Source organism: Brienomyrus brachyistius, unplaced genomic scaffold (assembly GCF_023856365.1).
Source record: "Brienomyrus brachyistius isolate T26 unplaced genomic scaffold, BBRACH_0.4 scaffold280, whole genome shotgun sequence".
Taxonomy (NCBI): Eukaryota; Metazoa; Chordata; class Actinopteri; order Osteoglossiformes; family Mormyridae; genus Brienomyrus; species Brienomyrus brachyistius.
Genome location: NW_026042555.1, coordinates 26,462 through 33,774, shown reverse-complemented (window position 1 = coordinate 33,774; position 7,313 = coordinate 26,462). Strand labels below are relative to the sequence as shown.

The window sequence follows — 7,313 nt, the reverse complement described above, 5'->3', positions numbered from 1 at the left end:
TATGGATGACAAATTCTATTACTTCATTTGTATTTATTATTCAAAAGACTCGTTTATTTCTGTTATTTTATTACAAAAAAAAAAAAACCTGATGACGTCTTTCGCCAGCAGGGGCGCCATCGTCGTCACGAAGGGAAAAAAACAATCGATTAACCTCACATAAGAGCACCAGGTAACGCTTCCCTACATACTTCTCGGCCCTACCTTCTTCCATGATGGAGTACTTCTGAATTAGCCACTCCACGATATCATTTCCTGGGAAGGCATAGCGAGGAAGGCATCTAGTTAGAGTCGAGAAATGCATTAAGCCGTCATAAATCAAAAACGCTGAACTCGATAAATAAATTACATAAATAAATATGAGCGCAAGGAGATCGATGACAGTCTTAATGCACAGGATTCCCGAAGACCGCCGATGTATGGGCTTTCCTGTGAAGGGCTTAAATGACCATTAGGACCCGGCCCCCGGGACACTGCACGGCCGGGTGTAAGACAACCCGGGCGGCATGAAAAATTATTTTTAAAAAGTAAAATATGTATCGTGCACCTGTCATCGCATGTGGAATCACTGTGATTAACAGTCTTTGATTCTTCATCTTTATCCCCATGTCGGGATCTTGCATCGCCACAATGACTTGTTCAATCTGGGATAAGAAGAATAGTCAAAATCGTGAAATCAAGGTGACGACAGACATAGTGAAAACGTTCAACCTAGTAATATAATAATTGCTTAATGTGTGATTTGATATGTAATCGTTATATTCATCATTAAATCACCGGAGAGACACACTCATATATTTAGGCATATATATAAGTAAACTACAAGGTTTTTCCTCTGACTATCTTAACTGCACGTCAAAGACGTTATCGGATATTCCCGACTACAGACTTTCGGTTTGATCATTTATTCGCGTTATTAATTCGGCTCCTGATTACATTAAACTAAACATGCTCAGATTGTTACAACCTTTGCTTGTCGGTTATTTTTGGGATCTTTCTGGATGGGCTCAAGGCGGGGTCTGTAAGCACAAGCAAACTGCCAGCACTTTTGTTTTACATGAAAATAGTTTGATGTCGGCCTATTGCGTTATTGTCTGGCTATAATTTGGAGGCAATATTAAACAATAGGCCCATATATTGTAAATATACATGTTGTGTTGTTTTGTTGTTATCACAAACGTATAGCCTGATCATAAATTTCATGGATACCTGGATGTTGTATGTTCCATTATATTTATGAATGAATGATTTATGTGAAGTCTGGCTTAGATTCGAGAATTAATCATATAGATTAAAAAAAGTTTTCATTTAAAACTTATCTCATATAATAAAATCCTCGTCCGAACGAACATATGTCAGAATGAAAAAACATTTAAATTATTTTTGTGATGCATCAGTATCAATAGCTACAACGTCATAACAGATATAGATATAATGCGGTTCATACTTTTGAAGTTGATGCGTATCTCCCGAAAAAAATCAACTCCAGAAGAGTCCGCGTCTGTAAATGCCTGAACTTCGGAATCGATCCTACCTTTGTTAGGCGCGGCATCTGTGTCTTGCAGCTGTTCCCTTGGATAAAGATGTTAATTGTCATGCTTACAGCATCTCGATCTCCGGCGTTTGTGAAGTTGGGATTGATGCTGTCCTGTGTTTTTTTTTTCCTTCCACACTTAAGCTCTGCTTGTTACTGCCCCATAGCGGAGCGCAAGTGAAACGGACTACCGGAGATTTGCACTGTTTTTCTGTTAGTGTGTATAATCAAAATATGACTCAGTTTGGCCAGTTAGAAAAATATGATAATAGAAAAGTATTCTTTTCCTCTCACTTTTTTTTCTTGATTTAATTACCGACTTCACGTACTTACACTGTGTCCCGTTGCACGATGTAATATTGCGAAACTATGATTTTGTGGCAGTGTTTTGTAAAGGAATTTTCCGTTTAATCATCGTCTTAGTATAAAGCTATATGGTTGTTCTGGTATCAGTGGACGTACATTATGTATTTTTTCTTCTCTTGAGCACCATGGTCATGACATGAAGCTCAGTCATTGATTACTCGCAAATGTTAGTAGTCATCCGCTGTTTATCTTGAAGATGTAAAAGTAGTGCGCGTACATCTCCTCGTTAGTATAGTGGTGAGTATCCCCGCCTGTCACGCGGGAGACCGGGGTTCGATTCCCCGACGGGGAGAGTCTGCATCTTTTTGCCTCGGTCTCAAAAGGCACCAAGCTAGAACCGGCCCCGTGTTAGTGGAAACGGGGCTTGTGACTTGTACTCATGCATAATATTCTGCGGGTCGCTCAGCAGCGCAGCATATGAAACTAGACTCGGATTGTAAGTGTGTGGTTTTGATAATTGATGTATGGATGGATGGATCCTTAATAAGAGATATAAACAATAAGGTCCAGTCGCCAACTAATCATGTAAAATACGTCATAAACTCATGGTTGTTAAACCCAGAATAAAAATGAAGACGTATAACTAGGAAAGTCAACTTGCACATTTCAATTTTGGTTCGATATAATCACGTTGTCCTTAACCCTCCAGTGCAGGAGGGGACGGTAATGCGCATCGAATGTTTCCGAACCTGTGTGTGATACAACCGAGGAAGAGCCGATGACTTCGGGGGAGGAGGGGCAGGCGACTCGGAAGAAAAAGCAGCAGAACCCAATGCAGCCTGTAGCCCATTCAAAGGCCTACTGTTGGACCTCTGCTTATTTTGCAATACGTCTTTAGTACGGACTGAAAAATGTCCGATTTCGATGAGTTTGAGAAGCAGTTAAGCGAAAATCGGCAAGGTAAGTTTGGCTTTGAAGATCGGTGTATGCTCCCTGTTTTAGGGTAATAAAGTGGCCGGCGTGTCCTAGCGCCGAGGATGGTGCGGAGGGCACTTCTGCTGGTTCCGAAAAGAAAAGCGCGGCTGGGAAATCGGTGCCTTTTATCCGAGCGCTCGCCGATTCTGAAACCTGCCCGATTCTTCTTCTCCCAGCTGCCGCAGGATCCCCGAAAACTGACCGCTTTGGTAAATCAGTGACATTCTTTGCTTGGCATTGTTATAGAGATCGCTAGGCCTGCATCCATCAGTGCCCGGCGTACATAACATGGACATTTCAATGAAACGTTATTGGGGTGCACTCGATGTGAAAGCCTGCGGTTTTATTTATTTAATTATTTACCATTATACACTTGGATCATAAATTGTGACCCGCGTATTTTCATTCGCAGTAACACACTATGCATGGATGTTTGTTGCAAGCGTTATATTTTCAAGATCACGTTTAAAGTTTTATGCAAATAAAAACGACCGCGACCACTTGATTTAAAGTCCGCACTTAATAACAGTGTTAGTTACTTGGTTTTTAAATACTACGACGAGTTTTCTATATAATGATATGATTTTGTCTCTTTCCGATGCACAATAGCCTTTCCCTTGGGTCCGAAATGCTGGCCCTGTCATCCGTACAGAATAAGTCTTTCTCACACGATCGCCGTTTCTTCATGATGTATAGACTCTAAAAATCAGCCGCGTTCCCTGGAATCATAACAACTGCTTTTAGGTCGTTATTGCAAAGTCTTGCACCTGTATCTACCTTTACAGCGGATAGCAGTAACTAACAATGATGTACAGTTATATAACAATACACATATAACTTCATTAAAGTGCAGAGAATCCAGTAAACTGAATAAACTTAAGCCATACTAACGCAACTGAAATATACAACATGCGTTACAACGGAGTCGAAAGTAGGATTGATTTATGTACCTATCAAATGGCAATCTTGTCATATCAGCTCCTTATCACTAAATCACTAAAATGTCATTCGAAACGACCTGATTCGGCTAGACGAGCACTAAGTGCCGCCGTGTTTGATAAACTAGCAGTTCCAGTCATTCATATCTGCGCTCTGACTATGCCTGCGATTGCGGTAATTGGTTATTACCGATTTACGTAAGATGCATTGGCCGCTCCGTGTCTGTACTTTTGCAGCGGTGCATTACCGTAACGCTGTTATAACTGATGCATGAAGCTGATTCCTCGAGCAGCACCTGCGTTTAAATGCTTCACTGAAAACTGCACCTTCAGGGATTTATTTAAGCTTCTATATGAAGGACCTGCTGGGATAGAAAGGTGATATTTTATTGCTAGTTTAATAAAGTGCTGTCTGTCAGATTGAAACGATATTAATTACCCATCCATCGTCCAACCAGTTATCTTAGTCAGGCTCCCCTGGAGCCTATTCCAGGCAAATTCCCCATACAGAGAGCAGAGGCAAAATTCAGGCCTCCAGACTCGGAGGCGTGAGGCAACTGTACTCACCACTGTGCTCCTATATCATTAATTAGTCTGGTTATGTTTTTATTGTTTCACAACAGACTGACATTCAAGGGGATGTCCTTGTGCCCTTGAAATTATTAGCCATTGAGAGATGGGTGTGTTTGTTTCAGGAGGGTGTGATTGAATATGTGAATTGAATGGAGGTGCTTCATTCTGGTGAGGAAACTGGGGAGTTAGACCCCGTACCACATCTTGGTCTCCGTAAGTGACTTTTAAGGCATAGCGCTGGGTCAGTCAGCATCCAGCACCCCAGGGAAGTTGGTAATATGATTACTCTGTGACTCATGGGCTTCAAACCCACAACCATCCGGACACACATTCATAATCCCTCTGAGTTACACATCTTGGATTTATCGAAATGGATGGTAGGGGGGCAGTCATGTCGCTCCGCCCACCGTCTCACTGGTACCACGGTGTCGTCCCCCAGAGCGGGAGAAGGAGCGACACAAGAAGCGTAGCCGCAGCCGGTCTCTGAGCCGTGGCGAGAAGCACCGCCGCTGGAGCAAGGACTCCAGGGGGCGGAGTCACGAGAAGCGCAGCAGCAGCCGCGACCGCAAGGGTCGTGACCGACGGAGCAGCTCACGCGAGCACAAGAAGCACAGGTACCCCCCCTCACGGTCCCGGTTACAGGCACTGAAGCTGATATCTAGCATGGTTTGAGGCCTCTTAACAAGTTTCTTTCACAATCAACCAATTGGTTTCTTCGTGGTGGGAAGGGGGACTGTACCCATATTAAATTTTAACTGGCGTTTATAAGTAGCCCCCGCCATAGCGATGGGACCTCAAAGCCAGCCTAAAAAGTGGCGCATGGTCACACCCTCATGACCTTAAACTGCCTGCGATCCAAAGTTAAATGTAAACATTCTGCCATCTGTTTGTTTTTGCCAGATTCTGAGTGTTTACACTGTATTGTTTGGGGAAAACAACCTTCTGTTTTGTGTTTGGGCAGCTACTCTCCTCGGAGAAGCCGTAAGAAAAGGACATACAAGTACTGGGATGTTCCCCCTCCGGGATTCGAGCACATCACCCCCATGCAGTACAAGGCAATGCAAGGTTTGGATGCGACGCTTCCATGTGTGCTAGTTCAGTATTGCAAGGTTATGGTATATTGGTTGCAATGAAAGCATTTATTCTGGAGTGCCCTCCTCCCCCCTGCTGGTCAAAGAGGGAATAACACTTGGGATGATTTCAGACAGTGTGAAGAGAGCTTAAACCTAGGGGTTAGAAGCAAATGAAGGCGACGATCCGGATGTTCTGGCCGTCCCTGGTTGGGGTCTTGAAGCCCTTTCTCCTCCCCACAGCTGCAGGGCAGATCCCCACGATAGCTTTACTGGCAACATCCACCACCAGCGGCGTGGCAGTGACGCCCACCCAGGTGCCGATGGTCGGCAGCCAGATGACCCGGCAGGCCAGGCGGCTTTATGTCGGCAACATCCCCTTCGGCCTGACGGAGGTGAGTCCAGGCAAAGTCCCGCGTTGCCTTCTGTCATGCATACTGGTGTCATGTGTAGCTCAGTGAGTTAGGACACTGAGCCGGTCACAAGAAGGTTGTTGGTTCAAATCCCTTGGGCAGCAGAGTGATTTCACCATTGGGCCCCCGAGCGCAGCCCTTAAGCACTATTTGCTCTAGGAACTGTCTGGTCCTGCTTCTTCAATGAAATGTATGTTGCTTTGGATGAAAGTGTCCGCAAAATAAATAGATAAATGTACTAGACTTGTCAGTCATTTTTTTTCTCGTTTGCCTGTTTTGATGTCTTCAGACGTCTGCCTGTCTTCATTCAGTGTGTCTGCCTGTCTTTTTAGGAGGCCATGGCGGATTTCTTCAATACCCAGATGCGATTGGCTGGCTTATGTCAAGGTCCCACCAATCCCGTCCTCGCTGTTCAGATAAACCAGGACAAGAACTTTGCCTTCCTTGAAGTAAGAGTCTTTCCTGCCTAATGGCTGCTGTGTCCAGGCGGAGACCGCAGCCTTCCCTGATTAACGACGTTCTTCGTTCTGCCCTAGTTTCGGTCCGTGGATGAGACCACGCAGGCAATGGCCTTCGACGGCATCATTTTCCAGGGTCAGTCGTTAAAAATCAGGCGGCCCCACGACTATCGCCCCCTGCCTGGCATCTCAGAGCAGCCCGCCTTCCACGTACCAGGTCCGTTTTGCTTGTCGCCGTCATAACCTTAATCTTTATTTACCTTTGAAGAGCCGATCGGCAAGGCCAGTTTTTTGTACTCGTTACGGACTGACTGTCCTTCGCAAGCTGCGGATGTCTTGTCATATAAAGAGGGAGACTTTCACTTTTATTTACTTAATGTTGTAAATATTTAGCAGACAGTTTTATCCAAAGTGAAGAATGTTTTTTTTTTTTTTTTTTTTTTTGAGAAATCAGGGTCAGCCTGTCCCTAGAGCAAACTCGCCGGCCCAGTGGTGTGATCACCAGTGATGTGAACCAGTGATCTTCTGATGATAACGCTGGCATCCTAACCAGCTGAGCCACACACACACACACACAGCTCAGTCACTCACTTCTTACTGTTAACATAGGGGTGTTGTGTGGCTCTGTGATGTTTGCCCATGAAAAGAAGGTTGCTGGTTGGCAGGGTTGGCAGAGTGATTTCACCACTGGGCCCTTGAGCAAGGACCCTAACCCCCAAATTGTTCTAGGGTTGCTGGCTCCTATTCTAGTTAAAAATTCTGGACACACCTACTGAAAATGACTTGTTTTTCAGCAAGATAATGACCCAAAGCCCACCTTGAAGGTTATGCAAGTAGCTTATTACCTTGTGAACTAGGAAAGAGATGGTCCCCACAGCCCCCCAACCTAAACTCTATAGAGCTGGTTTGGGATCAGTTGGATGAGAGTAAGAGTAAGGTAGCCAGCTTGCGCGCAGAACTTGTGGAAACTCGAGGACTGTTGGAGAAACGGTCCAGGTGGGTACATATGTTAGCTGGTTGAGTCCGCAATGCTGTCATCGAAGCCA

General features: G+C 44.7%; 1 non-coding gene across 1 annotated transcript; it reads left to right on the top strand.

Annotated features, from left to right (window-relative positions):
• The first annotated feature begins 2,120 nt into the window (after nucleotides 1-2,120).
• Nucleotides 2,121-2,192, top strand: trnad-guc (transfer RNA aspartic acid (anticodon GUC)). Its single transcript has one exon. It is a non-coding gene; the product is annotated as a tRNA-Asp (tRNA).
• Nucleotides 2,193-7,313: the final 5,121 nt, after the last annotated feature.